The sequence below is a fragment of the Mustela nivalis genome, assembly GCF_964662115.1.
Source record: "Mustela nivalis genome assembly, chromosome: 7".
NCBI lineage: Eukaryota > Metazoa > Chordata > Mammalia > Carnivora > Mustelidae > Mustela > Mustela nivalis.
In genome coordinates this window covers 138,399,154-138,419,429 of record NC_139026.1, presented here as the reverse complement: position 1 = coordinate 138,419,429, position 20,276 = coordinate 138,399,154, and the positions used below count along the sequence as shown (strand labels likewise).

General features: G+C 38.5%; 1 protein-coding gene and 1 pseudogene across 2 annotated transcripts in view; both read left to right on the top strand.

The window, feature by feature from the left end:
* The window catches only part of CELF2 (CUGBP Elav-like family member 2), an 815,373-nt gene that overhangs the window by 26,911 nt on the left and 768,186 nt on the right, over nucleotides 1-20,276 (top strand). The gene's annotated exons all lie outside the window — the stretch shown is intronic.
* On the top strand, nucleotides 12,351-12,780 carry LOC309868747 (metallothionein-1E pseudogene; annotated as a pseudogene). The gene has a single exon. The product of its transcript is annotated as a metallothionein-1E pseudogene (transcript).

The window sequence follows — 20,276 nt, the reverse complement described above, 5'->3', positions numbered from 1 at the left end:
CCGTATAATGCCACTCTTAATTAGGAGACCTCATGATGACGCAGGCAGTATATCTGCTTTTCTGGATATGGGTTTTATTTTAAAATCCCCCATGCCAAATCTTCCATGAGGAAAAGGATATTTTCCAATGAAAGTATGATCCCTTTTGTTGAATTTCTCTTTTTATATAGCTTCTTGGTAATGCTTTATGGCAGCCTGTACCTTATATGTCTTTATGTACTCTTTCTGATGCGACCAGGAATTGCCCTCTGGGGACACTATGACATTTCACTGGGGCATTTGAGTAATAATTTTTATGTGGTCTGCTAAGGAGATTGGCTTTACATAAGAGTTAACTCCTTACGCAGTCATTGATAATAGATTTAATTACATTGACTGCCATGCCTGAGCCTTATTGCTAAGATAAAATTCATGTTGTTACAACATAATCTTTATTAAAATGTTAAAAGCAATGATGAGTCACACCAAGGACCTGGATTTATAAGGTATGAATGTCCAGGGGTAACATATATTCATTTCCTTGTTCAACAGATTCTCTTCCCTATAAGCAGTCCTGTGCATTTTTATTTCAGTATACCACATTAACCTTTTTCAATTTGGTTTGCAGTGAGAGGCACCTGCATATGTATAAACTTTTAAGCTTGGTATATTGCTTTTCTGGCAAACAAGTCTTTAGGTCACATTTGCGAGCGATCAGGCAGATACATTCACAAAGCCGTCCAGTGGATAATTCCCCTTAAGAAATGGGAGCAAAACGTTGTCATTCCTCATGCAGTGAGAGAAAATCATCTCTGTTCTATTGGTGGCACGCACCGGCAGCTTTGTATTAACAGTGTTCACAGTGCACCCACCTCATGAGAGGTTATGAGGATGCGTAAGAGCATCTTCACAAAGCGCTCTGTGTTCATATAACGCCTCTTCCCAGAATACTCCCGGACGTGCACCCATTGTCCCTGAAGTTAACCATCGCCATCCCTTCCCTCTCCAAGGGAGGCATACAAAGTGCAAAGCCGAACTGCAGAATCTCAGCCTAATCAGGGTGAACAGAAAGGTTATTGGTGTAAAAAAAAAAAAGTAAAATCCCAGGATTCCACTGTAGAGAAATACAGGAGAGCAAGTGAAATCACCCCCATCATCATCAGTGTTTATGATCAGAAACTTTTAGATTCTATACTTGGCAGTCATGTGAAGAAAGACACCATTTTAAAATGAGTTAATTGCCTCCATTAGAGCATGGAGTAGAATTAGAATCATAGAAATGTAGAATAACAGCATCTGGAAATTGGAGAAATCTTACAGCTTCTGCAGGATTATCCTCTGTATTCTCCTGGAAAGGTCAAAGACACTCCAAAAGTGTGTGGAAGAGCTGGTACTCAACAATCAAGGGCCCTCATCCTCTTGCTGCTAAATTTGGACTCGACAAAGCGATGAGAGAAACAACGAACAGATACTATGAACACAGAAGCAAGGACCCCAGATGTTACCCTTTTCTCACTGGTCAACCATACACAAAGACACAGACATGCCCACGCACGCGTGCACACACACACACACACACACACACACACAGAACAGCTTAGACACTGACCCTTCTGATGGTCTGTCCATACCATGATCTAGCTCAAATGAGTTTTTCATAATAAATTATATTTTTTGTCTTCTATGCAGAAGTGATTTACACATTTCGCACCATTGTATGTCATTTTATTTATTGTTTACTCTCTTTTTACCGCCGTATTTTTTCAAAGTAATCTAGGTAAATATCCCTGGGTTTGTTGTCCTGCTGTTCACAGATTAATTTAGGAAGCCATTGCCAGGAGGTTAAAAGCAGAAGGATCCAACAGTGATGGGGAAGAATTAGTCAGCGGAAGGTCAGTAAACACCAAAAGGAAGAGAGAGGAATTATGACAAAGGACTGAAAGCAACAAGTTGATAAATGGATCAACTGTGTTTTTCTCCACCCTCTCCTCACTGTCCGCAGTAGAAAATGAAATTTCCTCTTCCATTGTATAGGTCTAGGGATGTTTTTCTTTTGACTAGAGAATGTGCAAGCATTTCCCAATTGGAGACACAGGGGCGAGTGTGTTTCAGAAGTAAGATGATTTTTCTTATGGTTTCTGGAATGGCTCTCATAGAACATGTGGGGTGCATGTTTCCACGTACCCCTTTCTGGTTTGCATTTTCAGATTCTCTCACTAGTATTATACATGGGTTGCCAGTGTCTCACTCACAGCGCGGATGTAAAATCTAAATTTTAGAAGGGCCAATGACCACAACAGGAGCCAGTGCCATGTAAAGGCTGGGTAGCTATTTATAGTCAAAATGTCCCTCTCCGAGGTCTCAGCCACTTAAAAAGCCAAACTGCGAATTGATTGGTTTGATCTGTCATGGATTGGAGGGTTCTGAAGGTTTGCACATTAACCTCCAGAAATTTCAAATCAAACATGACGCAGTACATTTGTTTGCGTTATGAACTGTGGGTGGTTTTAGATGGGCTTTTTGTGATTTTTATAACACTATCCTCCTACTGGAGATTCTGCTACTGTTTCTATACTCTGGAGAAAGGGCTATGCTTTGGTGCTTTCCTTAACTTTGGCTGTTTCATAAAGAAACAAAACATTACACTTTGATGCATATTTGAGAAGATATTGAAATAACAATAGACTATTTTTTATTACAATAGACTATTTAACTGATAAATTATAATGGAATTACTTAGAAATTATATATTATATCCACATTTATACCAGATTAATACATCATGATTAAAGGTCTTATGATGAATGCCAAATGAATTAGTAATGATGGTCTTTATGCATAACCCTTTAAATTATACAAGAGTATATTTGTAGCAAATAATTCAAAATAAGAATGAGAAATTGAAGTTAAGTTGCATTTTTTTTTATTAATTTTTTTTATTTTTTACAAACATATATTTTTATCCCCAGGGGTACAGGTCTGTGAATCACCAGGTTTACACACTTCACAGCACTCACCAAAGCACATACCCTCCCCAATGTCCATAATCCCACCCCCTTCTCCCAAACCCCCTCCCCCCAGCAACCCTCAGTTTGTTTTGTGAGATTAAGAGTCACTTATGGTTTGTCTCCCTCCCAATCCCATCTTGTTCATTTATTCTTCTTCTACCCACTTAAGCCTCCATGTTGCATCACCACTTCCTCATATCAGGGAGATCATAGGATAGTTGTCTTTCTCTGCCTGACTTATTTCGCTAAGCATGATACGCTCTAGTTCCATCCATGTTGTCGCAAATGGCAAGATTTCATTTCTTTTGATGGCTGCATAGTATTCCATTGTGTATATATACCACATCTTCTTGATCCATTCATCTGTTGATGGACATCTAGGTTCTTTCCATAGTTTGGCTATTGTGGACATTGCTGCTATAAACATTCGGGTGCATGTGCCCCTTTGGATCACTACATTTGTATCTTTAGGGTAAATACCCAATAGTGCAATTGCTGGGTCATAGGGCAGTTCTATTTTCAACATTCTGAGGAACCTCCATGCTGTTTTCCAGAGTGGCTGCACCAGCTTGCATTCCCACCAACAATGTAGGAGGGTTCCCCTTTCTCTGCATCCTCGCCAGCATCTGTCATTTCCTGACTTGTTGATTTTAGCCATTCTGACTGGTGTGAGGTGATATCTCATTGTGGTTTTGATTTGTATTTCCCTGATGCCGAGTGATATGGAGCACTTTTTCATGTGTCTCTTGGCCATCTGGATGTCTTCTTTGCAGAAATGTCTGTTCATGTCGTCTGCCCATTTCTTGATTGGATTATTTGTTCTTTGGGTGTTGAGTTTGCTAAGTTCTTTATAGATTCTGGACACTAGTCCTTTATCTGATATGTCGTTTGCAAATATCTTCTCCCATTCTGTCAGTTGTCTTTTGATTTTGTTAACTGTTTCCTTTGCTGTGCAAAAGCTTTTGATCTTGATGAAATCCCAATAGTTCATTTTTTCCCTTGCTTCCTTTGCCTTTTGCGTTGCATTTTTTAAAAATATTTTATTTATTGATTTGAGAGACAGAATGTACAAGCAGGGGGAGGGGCAGAAGAAGAAGCGACCCTCTAGTTAGCAGGGAGCCTGATTCAATGCTCAATCCCAGGACCCTGAAATCATGTCCTGAGTGAGAGGCAGATGCTTAACCAACTGAGCCACCCAGGTGCCCTAGTTAAGTTGCATTTGTAATACAAAGATTGCATATTTTTATTTTTGGTCTTTTTAAGGCTCTATTTTTGTTTAATAATTTTTCATTGAATGGTAGCTTTTATATAATAATGAAAGCCAGTATATTATTATTTAAATAAGCAAATTCCAATAACTAGTTTATGGTGAGAAAAAAATCCCCAATGTGGAAATAAACTGCTATTTGTGTGTATATACATATATATATATGTATATACACCACATTCTCTTTACCGGTTCATCTATCAATGGACACTTGGGCTGTTTCCATAATTTGGCTATTGTAAATAATGCTGAAATAACCACAGGGGTGCATATATCTTTTTCAAATTAGTGTTCATATTTGTTGGATAAATACGCAGTAGTGGAATTACTGGATCATCTAGTAATTCTCTTCTTGCTTTTTTGAGGAACCTCCATATTGGTTTCCAAAGCGGCTGCACCAGTGTGCATTCCCACCAACCTTGCATGAGAGTTCCTTTCCTCCACATCCTCACCAATGCTTGTTTCTTATGTTTTGATTTTATCCATTCTGACAAGTGTGAGGTGATATCTTATTATGTTTTCAATTTGCATTTCCCTGATAACAAGTGATGTTGAGCACCTTTCTGTGGGCCTTTTGACTACCTATGTCTTCTTTGGAAAAATGTCTCTTCATGTCTCCTGCCCATTTTTAAATTGGATTTTTGTGGGGTTTATTTGTGGTGTTGAGTTGTTTAAGTTCTTTATATATTTTGGATACTAATCCTTTATTGGGTATGTTATTTGCAAATATCTTCTCCCATTCAGGACTGTTCTAGTTTTGTTGATTGTTTCCTTTGCTGTGCGGAAACTTTTTATTTTGATATACTCCCAATACTTTATTTTTACTTTTGTTTCCCTTACCTCAGGAGACATATCTAGAAAAATGTTGCTATGCCAATGTCAGAGATATTACTGCCTGTGCTCTCTTCTAGGAATTTTATGGTTTCAGGTCTCACATTTAGGTTTTTAATCGATTTTGAGTTTATCTTTGCATATGGTGTACAGAAGTGGTCCAGTTACATTCTTTTGCATGTAGCCATCCAGTTTTCCCAACACGATTTGTTGAAGACACTGTCTTTTTCCCATTGTGTATTCTTGCCACCTTGGTCATAGAGTAATTGAACAAGGTAATATTAATTTAAATCAGTAAAATAATGCAGCTGTTAAACTTTCAATTTGTCCTATTCAAGGCTTGGGGAAAACCACATCAGAGAGGAGGAAAGGTCAAAATTCCCAACAAAGGCATAAAGACAATACATCTGAACCTCCCTCCTTCCCTACTATAAGTGGCAAAGTTGAGGATAGGGAATGGTGATGGTAAACCAACTTCCAAAGTGTGGAAGACCTGTCAAATCTTCATTTAATTATCAGGACACAGTTTTGATATGCACTCTAAGCTTCAGCCCTGTACAACAGCTTCTAGCCATCCGTAATATTTCATTGATGAGTAACTTCTTTCAAAACCAGTTTTTTCATCAAAAATCCACTTCACCTAAGTCATACTCTGTGGAATGTAAATATTGAGGGATGATAATAAATCAACCTAATATGAACGGCACTTCAGTGCTAGATAGCTGTTTGTTACAGACAGTCCAGATATGTTAGTCCTGTCATATTCCTTATCCAGAGGGACACATGGCCCCAGGTTTAAAAAAAAAAATTGAAGATATCATTTATTTATTTGGGAGGGAGTGGCAGAGAAAGAAGGAGAGAAAGTCTTAAGCAGACTCCTTGGTTAGCACAGAGCCCAAGGCAGGTCTCTATCTCATGACCCTGAGATCAGGCCCTGAGTGAAACCAAGAGTCAGATACTTAACCAGCTGCACCACCCAGGAGCCCCTAGGATTTCAGAATTTTAATTAGAACAGTCTAGGTATACTTATACTGAGAATCCTCATTACTGATCATTTAAAAATGTGACATATTTTTTCAATGTCAGTTCAGTCCCAAATTTCGTGTTTGACCATATCCAAAGATATTGTATTGTTCCTGTTTCTTTACTAATTTGTTAATTAACAATATGTGGTAATTTCACTTAGAGACCCCCAAATATTCACATAATTCAATGAATATACAGCATGCAGTAGAAATGTCCTGGATTTCACTGTTTTGAGTTTTATATAAGCCAGTCAAGTAAAAATAACAACTCTACTTAAAGATTATCATCAAGGCATGAGAGACCAAAATTCCCTGCCAACTTTTTGGCAATGTTTGGGTCTTTCAGTATTGTAAAGAAGCTTTGTCATAAAATAGTCCTCAGACTACTTGAGGGCAATTAGTGCTAAAATGTTTTCTATGGTTTGTCCCTAAAAACAAAATATGGGGAAAATTGGTAAAATGGCAGGATTTCAGGAGTAAAGTTGGTGATTTTAATTAAATAACATCATGAGCTCTAGAATCTCAGCAAAATAACTTTTTTCCCATTCATTTCTCTTAATTTGAAAATTTTAATCTACATGAGTGTACCTCAGATTTGGGGGAAAGTCATATGCATATACCACATATATATGACTCTTGCCATTATTTAGAAGAGACACTCCTTTTTGTAACTATTTGGTATAGAGACTCAGATGTCAGAAGGGAGTGCACGGTGTTTTATAACATTATCGAATCTTACAAACCTTTATTATCTGAAAAATCACAATTGATGTTTCTTCCAGTAAAATTCTCTGGCATATCATGGGAATATCACTTCTATCATATTATAAAAAAATAAAGAAACTAAGGAAGGCATATATTGCCAGGAGCACTGGGTGTTGTGCATAAACAGTGGGGGAACACTGAAAAGAAATAAAATAAAATCAAATGAAAAGAAAATTTTAAAAACCTGAATTTAAATGAATTGTCTACCATTTCTTAGGATGGTATCCATTTGATATTAAGACATAGGTAAGGGATGCTTGAGTGGTTCAGTGGGTTAAAGCCTCTGCCTTCAGCTCAGGTCATGATCCCAGGGTCCTGGGATCGAGCCCCACCATCGGGCTCTCTGCTCATCTGGGAGCCTGCTTCCTCCTCTCTCTCTCTGTCTGAACTGCCTACTTGTGATCTCTGTCTGTCAAACAAATAAATAAAGATCTTAACAAACAAACAAAAAAGACATGGGTAATGTGAGCCTTTTGGCTTGCCTAATTACTAGAGAGTTGGTCAATTTTGCCTAACTTGGAAACAATTCTGCCATTAAAAGATATGGGAGGGGGAAACTATGTTTGGAAATTTTAGTCTGAAGACTTGCAAAATTAGGGCGCCTGGGTGGCTCAGTGGGTTAAGCCGCTGCCTTGGCTCAGGTCATGATCTCAGGGTCCTGGGATCGAGTCCCGCATCAGGCTCTCTGCTCAGCAGGGAGCCTGCTTCCTCCTCTCTCTCTCTCTGCCTGCCTCTCTGACTACTTGTGATTTCTCTCTGTCAAATAAATAAATAAAATCTTGAAAAAAAAAAAAAAACTTGCAAAATTACCGTAAGTAGAAATCATTTTTCTCTGGTATCACATGATATCTGCCACTTATTCTAACATAACTATTCTCTGAAAAATGCCCTTGTCTTCACCCGAAGGTTTACTATCTTTATTCTTTTGGACTTCATTCAGTTGAAAACACTAATGGGTATTCAGTGTGGAGGCAAACCTGTCTTTCATGATTTTGAGGATTAAAAAAAAAAAAACAACTTATAAGAAATGAATATGTTATTCCAGGGATTATAGTCTATAGTCTATCTGGCCAAGGAGAGATCATAGACACAATACATTGGAAATTATTCACACACATACACACACACATGAATGTAAAAAAAAAAAAAAAAAAAAAAAAACCCACCCCCTATATAGAATACAGAAGAAGAAGAGGAAGAAGGGAAGTTAGTAGGAATATGTGGGTAGGTTACAAATGAATGCAAGGCTCTAGGCTGAGAATGGTCATCTCTGACCCATCTCGAAATCCTGAGAGGTAAACATCATATGGAAACCAAGAAACAGAAATGGACAAAACTTGCCCAAGGGAATTAATAAAGAACAGCTACTTAGAAGTGAAAATAAGCTTTGATTCAAATGGAAGCCTCTTAGGACTTGAGATGTTTCACCTCCAAAAGATGACCTCCCAAACTGAAAATGAGAAGGTCACATAAAAATACAGCAGTAGTCGGGCAGATGATATGAAATTTTTATAAAATTAGTTAGTATTTGCTCCCCAGTGGCTATTGTAAGAAAATCAATACTATTTAAATGTCTTTAGGGGGACAAGCTAAAGAAAACTTAAATCTCATCACAGCTAGAAAACCACTTGATTCCTCCTTCTCTGAGGCTGTTTGTCTCCCAAGGTCAAGGTTAGAGGAACTTGCTTGGCAACGGAAGCTTCCCCAGCAGAGCAAACAAATACATCTAGGTACTTCAATCCAGCCCCTTTCACTGACATTACAATCTATTCAATATATTTTATTTGGTATGTTTCAAAAACTTCATCTAGACAAATTCAATAAATGCAGAATTGTCTTGCACAGAAATTATACTTGTTTGCATAGCATATCCATTCGAAATTCTGGCTAAATGAGGTTTCCAGCAGCGTCTGCACTAGTAATAGTTTCAAATTCGTTTGGTATGTTTTGCTCCTGCTCTTCAGTATCTTCAGGAAGATAATCTCCATCCTAATCACACTTACAAGCTGATGACTCTGTGCTTCCCTGATTGTGGGTGGTAACTGGACTGTATTTCTAATCTTAGGTGAACTGCAAGAAATCCATTGCCCAAACTGTTTATGTTGGTTTTCTTACTTTGGTGACTTGTGAATCCTTAAGCAATGTGAATTCCTATTCTCATCTCTGAACACACATTTTACATTGAGGCACAAAGCCAGTGTGATCTTTTGCTCAGTTAAATAGGTGATACAGTTAAGCCACAATATAAAAGTGATAAACCAGTTGGCCTGCCCTGTAACTGCCCCATTCTTATTTGAGAAGTACATATACTTCTCTTGTCTCTTGCTTTGTCCACTACCTCTCAAGTACATCTTTATTTTTATTATTGTTATTTTCAGTTAGCCAACATATCATCAGTTTTTTTGTTTTGTTTTGTTTTTATTTATTTATTTGACAGACAGAGATCACAAGTAGGCAGAGAGGCAGGTGGAGAGAGAGGAAGGGAAGCAGGCACTCCGCTGAGCAGGAAGTCCAACATGGGACTCGATCCCAGGACCCTGAGATCATGACCTGAGCCGAAGGCAGAGGCTTAACCCACTGAGCCACCCACGCGCCCCACATCATCAGTTTTTGATGTAATTGTATTAGTTGTGATACACATCGTTGGTTTCCGATGTAGTTGTGTGAGTTGTGTTTAACACCCAGGGCTCATCGTATCATATGCCCCCTCCTTATGGCCCATCACCAAGTTAACCCATTCAAGCACATCTCAGTAAACTTTTAAAGAGTTCTGCGGTGTAGAAGACTCCATGATCATCTTTTCGTAAATCTGTTCATAGGACTAGTTTCTTCTGGTCTTTTCCCTTTTCTTCTTTGGATCTCCCTGACCCACTCTTTCCTCCTCGTTTTCATATGCCTTCCTCTCACTTCAACTATTCCATTCCCCACCCCTTTCCCAGGCAACTCATTGAATAGTTTAGGATTTACTCTTTCCTTGATTTTCTACCACGTCTGGGGCTGGTTATTGGTGATTCCATTATAACGAATCTTCATTCAGCCCTAGATTACACTTCTCTGGGAATCTCTGCAACTCATCATCTGTCGTGGTTCACACAGGGCCAGCCCTGGTTCCCGCCTTCCTTATCTCTAAGCTGGTTACCACCCACCTAACTCCAGCTCTGCTGCCTTTCGTCCGTCCTCTGCACAGCAGGCAGTGAGCTCTCTACACCGAATGATCAGTCTCTCACTAGCTTAAAGCCTTTAAAAATCAACCCTCATTTAGGCATTAAGATTGTGCAGATCAACCCTCATTTAGACATGTGAAGATTGTGCAGCTGCTGTGGAAAACAGTAAGGCAGTGCCTCAAAAAATTAAACATAGAATTACCATATCATCCAGCAATTGCCCTTCTAAGCCTATATCCAAAGGAAACAAGATCACTGTCTCAAAGACATACATGTATTTTTCACGTTCACTGCAGCATTAACCACTATAGCCAGAAGTTAGGAGCAACCCAAATGTCCAGCAACAGAAGCACAGATAAACAAATTCAGGTCTATACACACAATGGAATATGAGTCACCATTGAAAAGGAAGGAAAACATGGCACCTGCTACAGCATGGATAAATCTTGAAGACACTGTGCTAAGTGAAATAAGCCAATTAGAATGGAAGGACAAATACTGTATGATTCTACTTCTGGGAGGAACCGGATTATTCAAGTTCATAGAGACACAAAGTAGAACGGTGCTTGCCAGAGGCTTGGTAAGGGAAGAATGAAGGGTTTTATTTACTGGGAAACAGAGTTTTGATTTCACAGGATGAAAAAATTCTGGAGACGGATGGTGGTGATGGTTGCACAACAGTGTAGATAGACTAATGCCACTAAACTGTGCACTTAAAAATGATTAAAATGGTAGCGTATATTATGTATATTTTATGATAATAAAATAAATCAAACCTCACTGCCTTTACCAAAAGCCCAAATTCCTTACTAAGCCATAAACTACTCTGGACCCCATTCCTCCAAGCCCTGCTCATAATGTCCTTCTGTCTAGAAAATCCCACTTTGCCAGCCTACCTCTGAGCTTTCCTTGACAATCCAGAGCAGAATATATATTGCTGTCTCGTGGAGACCAAAGGGTCTCTGTGATCATGCGCCCTACAACATCAGCACCATAAAATCTCTGAGAGGTTTATCCTAATATCTCTCCCAAGATGGGGTCAATTTCTTAAATGCAGAGCAATTTTTTGTCTGGCAGAAAGCAAGGGTTGTCTCATACACATAAAATTAATGAATGAATATAAGTCTTGTACGATATAGAACATTTTGTAAGAATCACCATATGTCCAGTTTACTATTTTTCCTTTAAAGGGAGGGGGTGGTTTAGCCTGGTGATGGGTATTAAGGAGGGCATGTATTGCATGGAGCACTCAGTGTTATACACAAACAATGACTCATGGAACAATACATAAAAAAAGAAGTTATGATGAAGAGGTAGTTCCCACAAGTGAAATGTTGGAAGGATTCTAAAATATTAGAATTAAGAATATTTTCATTTAAAGTTGATTGAGCTGGTATAAGCACTTTTTTTTTTTTTTCCTAGCACCATATGGACATTTTCTTTTGGTAGATTTTGTTACTGATCAGTAAAGTATTAGGAGTAACCCAGAGTCTTTGACTGTTCCCAAAGAAATGGGCATTGTAAGATACCACTGTGTATTCCAAGTTTTCTTAATATTAGAGACAATCTTTTTCCAATATCTCATCTTACAAGTGGTGGTGTCAGTTCATAGGAAAACTGATGGATTATTCCAATTATCATAAAAAGAAAGCAGTAACTATGAGTGGGAGATTTGACAATTTCTTTTTTAGCCCGTTATTTTATGCAACTATCAAACTTCCTCACCATGATATTCTACAGTAGGATTGTTCTCATAAACACTAAACCCATCACTGAGGGTTTGTTGAGCATCTATTACATGCTCTTTCCTATACTTCAGGGAGAGAAGTGAGGGGTATATAAACATAAAAGACCGAGCCCATGTTGTCACAGTTTATCATCTAAATGTGGCAATCACTATCAAACACATATATGAAAGGCATAAAAAGATTAAACTCTGGGCTTTTGATATCCCAGACGAACACTGAACAGTATCCATAAAACAAAATATGTGGATTTAGCCAAACAATAGAGAAAATCAAACTAAGATGGATTAGGATACCATCTGCTTGAATTATTTTAAGTTAATGTCCACAAGCAATCAAGTGTTATATTCAAAATCTACCTTGCCCCATTAAAAGATGTATCTCTCTGTAAACAAGAAAACAAAAAAATATCATATTATGTATGGAAAATTAGATAGCTATGGGTCATGCTAATAAATAGCCATTTGGCCTTAATCTGTTATCTCTTGAAAGGAAAATTACCCTTTCCACTCTGTATCTCAAAATAGCTAAGCACTAGCATAGAACTTAAGATTACTAAAGTGACCACGCTTCTGCCAAGTGCCTGGTTTTTGTTGTGCTACTGTCTACGGAGTCCAGTTGTCGGTTATTAAAGCTATGGATCCCAACTGCTCCTGCGGGACAGGTGGTTCCTGCACGTGCGCTGGCTCCTGCAAATGCAAAGAATGCAAATGCAGTTCCTGCAAAAAGAGCTGTTGCTCCTGTTGCCCGGTGGGCTGTGCCAAGTGCGCCCAGGGCTGCCTTTGCAAAGGGGCCTCGGACAAGCGCACTTGCTGTGCCTGATCCTAGGGAGCCTGTTTCCGATGTAAATAGAGCGACGTGTGCAAACCTCCAGTGTTTCTTGGTGCTTTTTGTTTTGGATACAACCCTGACCAGTTTGCTACATTCCTTGTTGTTTATCCTTATAAAATACGTGAATTACATAATAAAAGCTGTGGACTTAAAAAAAAAAAAAAAGATTACTAAAGTGGATATTATCTATTGAGGACCTTAAAGGTCCCTTGAAAACCACCCACATTTTAATGCATGTTCCCTATATTGGAGCAGGCAGCAGGGTCCACAGATGACCACAATGGTTCCACTCAGCACCTCCGGCTTTCTCCCCTTCCTTTAAAAAGAAATAAAAGTTCCTGCCAGAGGAAATAGTTACCCACTGTCCTTTGGCAATACCCCAATTAACATGACTTTAAATGACTTTTTTGCATAATGTTTAAAACAACATGGACAATGAGAGACACACAGGTAGGGAGACAGACAGACTGGGGCACTTCTGTTCGCCGTGTTCTGCAGTGATCCCTTCTCTCCCAGCAGAGCAAACTCTCTAGTTATTACACTTGATCCACTTTCTGAGGACTGTAGGCATTTTCTCCTTATATCCTCATATACCAGGAAAAAGGGGAAGGAATCTAATTGAAATAAACATTTTTTATTTCTATTGGAAGGAGAGGTATTTCAACCTGTTGGGAGTATCCATCTGTCACTCTTTAAATAATAATATTAAATTTTTACTATAATGTAAATAGCACTTAGTTTGTGCTAGACCTTGTGTCGTTCACGTTATAACTATTGCCTCATTTAATCCTTGAAAAAACCCTATGAGGTGGATTTTGCCCATACCTCCAGCTAAGGAAACTAAGACTTGGAGAGATTAAATAGTTTGCCCACAGCCATACAGCTAGCAAACAGATGAGCTTGGGGGAATTTAAAGCCAGATCTGTGCAACTTCAAGTCCTAAATTCTTAGAAGTCACTCTTTCCTTCTATGACAAATCAAGTTTCTTCATTCATTCAGTAAATACTATTGAATGACTGACTATCCTAGGTAAGTTGTTCATTGGATCTCTCTCACATCTGGCTACTTGTTTCCCTTCATATTTTCTCTCCTTCAGAAACTACCTTAATATCTTGCCTGGAGTAAAATAGTAGTCTCCTAATTGGTTTCTTCTTCACTGTGTCCCTGATTTTCACAGCTTGAAACCTTTGAGCTCTTCTGATTGCTCTAATGCCATCTCAGTTTTTACCTACTTAAACCTTGCATTCCCAGAGGCTTGGAAAAAGACCTCAAATAGGGGCACCTGGGTGGCTTAGTGGGTTAAAGCCTCTGCCTTCGGCTCAGGTCATGATCCCGGGGTCCTGGGATCGAGCCCTGCATCAGGCTCTCTGCTTCATGGGGAGCCTGCTTCCTCCTCTCTCCCTCTGCCTGCCTCTGTGCCTGCTTGTGATCTCTATCAAATAAATAAATAAAAATCTTAAAAAAAAAAAAAGACCTTGAACATAGTGGGTACCCAGCACATATCTCTTGGTGAACGCATGGATGGATTACTAGAGGGAGGGAAGGATAGATGAAGACAAACATGACAATGTATGATTCTTGCCCCTAAGAAGGTTATCAGACAAAAGGAAAGAGAACATATGAACTTATTTCTATAACTCAAGATGCAAACTCAAGCCTTTATGATAAACAATACTAAAATCATCTCTGCATCCATGCCACCTGTCCCCTTGTTTCTCTTGCCCTCCAGGATCTAGATGTGCAGCACCCCTAATGATAGTTGGAGGCCTGTGAGAAGTGGAAGAGGGAAGGAGAGATGACTGTACCTTGGAGTCAGGGATCAGTGGCCAAAGGAAGCAGGTAGAAGGAAAAGGGAAGGGGGAAAGGAACATAATAAAGAAAAGATGAGAGCGCCCAGGAGAAATTCTTGGGACATCCCTACATTTATGAAGCAGAAGAAGGAAGGAATAGCCAAGAATGGAGAGGACACAACCAAGGGGCAGAGAGAGAAATGAAGAGACACAAAGACAGAATAATCATTCAGTTCACATAGAAATAATTATTTTGAATCTGTGTGCCAGGCACTAGTCTTGGTGCTGAAAACAGAGTGAAGAAAAAACAAAAACATCTGCCCACTGAACTCACAGCCTGGTAGAAGAGAAAGGCACTAAGAGTAAGTCAAATATATTCCATGCGACATAAGGACTGCTGATCGCAAAATAAGAATGGGAGAGATGAAGTGTTTAGGATGAGGTCTTTCAGTTTCTCTGCAGGTGGTAGGGGAGGACCTCAGGTAACCCGCTGGAGCCTGACATGAGTAAATCAGCCATGCTGTTCCCTTGAAAGAGCATTCAGACAGAGGAAACCAAAGGCAAGCATGAGGGTCTGAAGCAGGCCTCTGCTGGGCATGACCAAGAGGACCAAGGAGGCCAGTGGGGATAGGTCAAAATGAAGGATGATGTAAGAGTGAGCCTGTTGGGCAAACTATTATAAGATCAGGCTTTTACTCTAAACAAGACAGGAAGCTCTTAACTGCTAGCAGAGTGACCTGCTACAATTTACCATAATCATGCTGGCTGGCTTTTCTGTTGAAAGTTAAGAGATAAGGGTCAAGGACAGAAACAGAGACAGGTGACTATTGGCAGTGATAGAGGCATATGGTGAAAGTCACACCCATGGCGGGTGATGATGGAGTTGGAAGAGGTGCTCAAATTCTAGATATATTTTGAAGAAAAGCAAGGAGGGTTTATTTATGGACCAGATGTAAGGGGAGAGCAGAAGAGGGGGTCAAGGTATGCCCCAAGTTTTTGGTCTGAACGAGTGGAAGATTGGGATCGTCATTAGCTGAAATGAGAAAGCAGATTTGTGTTACTATCAGCAGCTCAGTGGCAGACATGTTAGGTTTGAAATGCCAGTGACCCATCCAAAGGCAAATTATGACCCCACAGTTTATAGCCCCATCTTAAGGAGAATGAGGCAGGCAGCATTCATGCAATCAGGGAAAGAGAATGTCAAAAGTAAGGAGGTGGGTGGTCAGGCCGAAATCACAGATGGGCTAATAGTGCTAAGGCTGGGCCAAATCTCTTGGGTTTGACCAAGAGAACTGTTTGAGCTCAACTGCTAGGGGAAGAGCTCTGACTGCCCGTGGTTGAAGAAAGACTAAAAGCTAGGAAAGAAAGCATGACATAGAGAAGGAAACAGCATTTGGGTAAAAGGAACTAGATAAATCTAGCACAGAATTCGTTTTGAGTTCACAGGACAATGCCTTTTTGGCAAGGATTATTCTGCAGAGAAGACTCAGACTTTACCTTCCTCTGCCCTCTTTCTCATCACGAAATAACGGCTAACACAGAGGCACGCTGATGGAAAACACTGGGTAACAAGTGAGAGTGTTAAGTTCATACAAAATTAGGAGGTAGGGATTTCCCGCTAAAATTTGATTAACTCGTTTCATTAAAAAGGACATTTACAAACAAAATAGTGTAACACAATTAATGGTCTCGTTAAAATACTTACTCACAAATTAGAGAAGGACCCCAGGGAGATGGGAGAGAGTTGGAGAAGAAAGGGCAGTCCAAACATATGCCTTGGTATTTTACTAGCCCTGCTTCATTCTCCTTCATGAAAATCCAGAGGGAGAAGTCAAACGGAGGCTCCTGCTCCTTCACAGCCACCGCTCACCTATGGACAACTGATCACCCCAAGCATTCTACCAATTGCAGAGTCATATAAGCCGTTGTTGCTCCTTATAAAGTATAAGACATCCAGAAGGAGGGTTAAAACTGGTCATTCACACCGGACTGCTTAGTGTTGTGATGGATTTGCTTAGTTGTTTGGATTGACAGTTTAAATTGGGCTATGGTGGGAATGGAAGGGAAAGAATCCTAATGTGGGTCCTTTAAAGGCCAACAGGCTGGGACGATGCTGTGCAGAAATGTGCATTCCTGAACCATTAATGGCAGTAGTAGGAACCATGACATAGGGCAAGAGAGAGTCATGTATTCAGGTAGGGCAAAGTCGGCTCCGTGTAGATTCCATGAGACATGAGGGTGAAATATGACCTCATCATGGGCGCCTGGGTGGCTCAGTGGGTTAAGCTGCTGCCTTTGGCTCAGGTCATGATCTCAGGGTCCTGGGATCAAGTTCCGGATCGGCTCTCTGCTCAGCAGTGAGCCTGCTTCTCTCTCTCTCTCTCTCTCTCTCTCTGCCTGCCTCTCTATTTGTGATCTTTCTCTGTCAAATAAATAAATAAAATCTTTAAAAAAAAAGAAAGAAAGAAAGAAAGAAAGAAAGAAAGAAAGAAAGAAAGAAAGAAAGAAAGGAAGGAAGGAAGAAAGAAAGATGACTTCATCATGTAAACTAAAAAAGGAAACAGCATCTCCGTTACACTGATTCATGGGAAGTAGACCCTGTACATTGTAGCTTCTTGGCTATCTCAAGTCTCATTTGGGCACTACATAAGAATGATGTGGCATTTTGGGGTAGGCTCTATTTCCCTCTGTTGTCTGAAGCATTATTACCCTATTCACTTAGGTTTTTTATAGTTTAAACTTTAAATGAGTTCATGCATCCTTTAATCGAGATTGTTGTAGATTTACATACAGTTGTGAAAAATAACACAGAGAGACCCCGAGTATCCTCTCTACTCAGTTTCCTCCAAGGGCAACATCTTACAATACTATAGTACAGTATCACAACCACGATCTCCCTTGGTGCCCTTTTATATCCATACCCACTTCCCTCTGTCTCTTCCTTAACCCCAGACAACCATTAGTCTGTTCTCCATATCATGTCAAGGAATATTGTATAAACGGAATCACACAGTATATAACCTTTGAGGACTGGCTTATTTTACTAAGCAGAGTTCTCTGGAGATTCTAATAGGTTTGCATTTATCAATAGTTTCTCCCTTTTTATTGCTGAGTAAGTACTCATTCTCTGTGCACCCTGTACCACAGTTTAGCTGTTAACCCCCTGAAAAACATCTGCATTGTTTCCAGTTTGGGGATCTTATGAATGAAGCTTCCATAAACATTTCTGTACACTTTTTATGTAAATTCAGTTTTCATTTTCTATCATAAATACCTGGGAGTGCAATGGGTTTTGTGGTACTTATGTCTTATTTTGCGGGGCTTTTAGAGTTTTGTTTGTTTTCTTTAAGAAAAGCCTAAATTTTCCATACTGGCTGTACCATTTTGCATTTCCATTAGCAATGTATAGCAATGTATGAGTAACCCAGGTTCTTTGTATTCCTACCAACATTTGGTTTCGTCACTATTTTTTTTTTAAATTTCAGTTATTCTGATAGGTGTATGGTGATATCCCCTTGTGGTTTTAATTTGCATTTTTCTACTGGATAATGGTGTTAAATATCATTTCATGTGTTTATTGGGCATCTGCATATCCTCTTCCATGAATTGTCTCTTCATATTTTGCCCACCTTAAAATTTTTAGATTTTTTCTTTTCTTTCTTTTTTTTTTTTTTGTTTTTTGTTTTTTGCTGTTGAGTTTTGAGAGTCCTTTATACACTCTAGATAATAACTTTTGTTGGATAGGTGGTTTGCAAAGATTTTCTCCCACTCTAAAACTTGTCACTTCATTTTCTTAACATATCTTTTACAAAACAAAATTTTAGATTTTGATAAATTCCAATGCATTTTTCTCCTTTCATAGATCAGGCTTTTGATGTCAAGTCTTAAGAATTTGTTACCTAAAAAATACAAAAATAATTTAAAAAAAATTTTTAAATATTTGCCTAACCTTAGATCCTGAAGATTTTCTCTTGTATTTTTTTCTGAAAGTTTTATAGTTTTAGGTAGTATTATATTTAAGCCTGTAATCTATTCTGAGTTAATTTTTGTACAAGATGTAAGATTTAGGTCAAGGTTTTTTTTCTTTTCTTCTTCTTCCTCTTTTTTTTTTTTTTTTTGTCTATGGATATTTAATTGCTCTACCACAATTTGTTTAAAACAGTATCTTTTTTCCATTGAATGCTTTTGCATCTCTATCAAAATCAATTGGGCATATTTGTGTGGTTCTCTTTCTGGGTTCTCTTTTCTTTCTGGTTCTCTTCTCTTTGATCCATGTGTCTGTTCCTCTATCTGTATCACTTAATCTATGTAATAAGTCTTGTAATCAGTTAGCTTGCTTCCTCTCACTGAATGCTTCTTTTTCAGTATTGTTTCAGGTATTCTATTTCCTTTACTTTTCTACATAAGTTTTAGAATTATATTGCCTTTATACACACACACACATGCACACACACACACACACACACACACACATACACAGTGGTTTTGATAGCAATTGCATTCAACCTATATACCAACTTGGGGAGAATTGGCATCTTTACTGTTTCATCATCCAGTCCTTGAACATAGAATGTCTCTCTATTTATTTAGATCTTCCTTGAAAGTCTTTCCTTTTTGTTGTTTTTTGTTTTGTTTTGTTTTTAATTTTTTTTAATTTAAATTCATTAGCCATGTTATAGTACATCATTTGTTTCTGATACAATGTTCAGTGATTCATTAATTGAGTATATCACCCAGTGCTCATCATGTCATGGGCCCTCTTTAATGACCATCACCAGTTACCACATCCCCCACCCACCTCCCTTCTGTAACCCTCAGTTTGTTTCCTGGAGTCTAGAGTCTCTCAAGGTTCATCTCCCTTTCTGATTTCTTCTCATTCAGGCTTTCATCAGCATTGTGCAGCTTTCAGCATAAAGTCCTGTAAGTGTTTTGCATCTATTTGATATGCATCTATTTGAAAGTTTTTTTTTTAACAATTACAAATATATTTTTAATTCTGGTTCCCCTATGTTCATTGTTATATATACAAATATTATTGATTTTTATATTTTTCTCTTGTATCCTGCAATTTTGCTGAACTCAATGGCTCTAGGTGTTTCTGTAGATTCCTGGGAGTTTTCTATGTAGATAATCATGTCATCTGTAAATAGGGCACTTGTATTTCTTCCATTCTGATCTGCATGTTTTTTATTTCCCTTTCTTGCCTTACTGAACTGACAAAATTTCTAGCACTATATTGAAAAAAAAATGGAGAGAACACCTCTTTGTCTTGCTACTGACCTTTGGGGGGAAGCATTTAGCATTTAATGATTAAGTATAATGGGTGTGGGAGGATGGGTAATTGGGTGAAGGGCATTAAGTAGGGCATTTGATGTAATGAGCCCTGGGTGTTATATGCAACTGATGAATCACTAAACTCTACCTTGAAACTAATAATACTCTGTATGTTAACTAACTTGAATTTAAATTTTTAAAAAAGTATAATGTATGTTGTGCATTTTTCATGATGCCCCTTATCAAATAAGGAAGTTACCTCTATTCCTGTTTTTGTAAGAATTTTTATCAAAAATGATTGATGGGTTTTTTTCCACATCAGTTGGTATTACCTTATTTTCCTTCTTCTGTCCACTAATAGGAGAAATTCCATTAATTGATTTTCTCTTCTTTTTTTTTTTTTATTGTGTTACATTTTCAAATATTTAATCAGGTTTGTATTCCTGGGATGAACTCCACTTAGCCTTCGTGTAAAATTTTTATATATACTGCTGAATTCCATTTGCTAATATTTTATTAAGGATTTTTATATCTATAATCATGAGGTATATTGGTTTGCAGTATTTTTTTATGAATTATCTTTTGTCTGATTTGGGT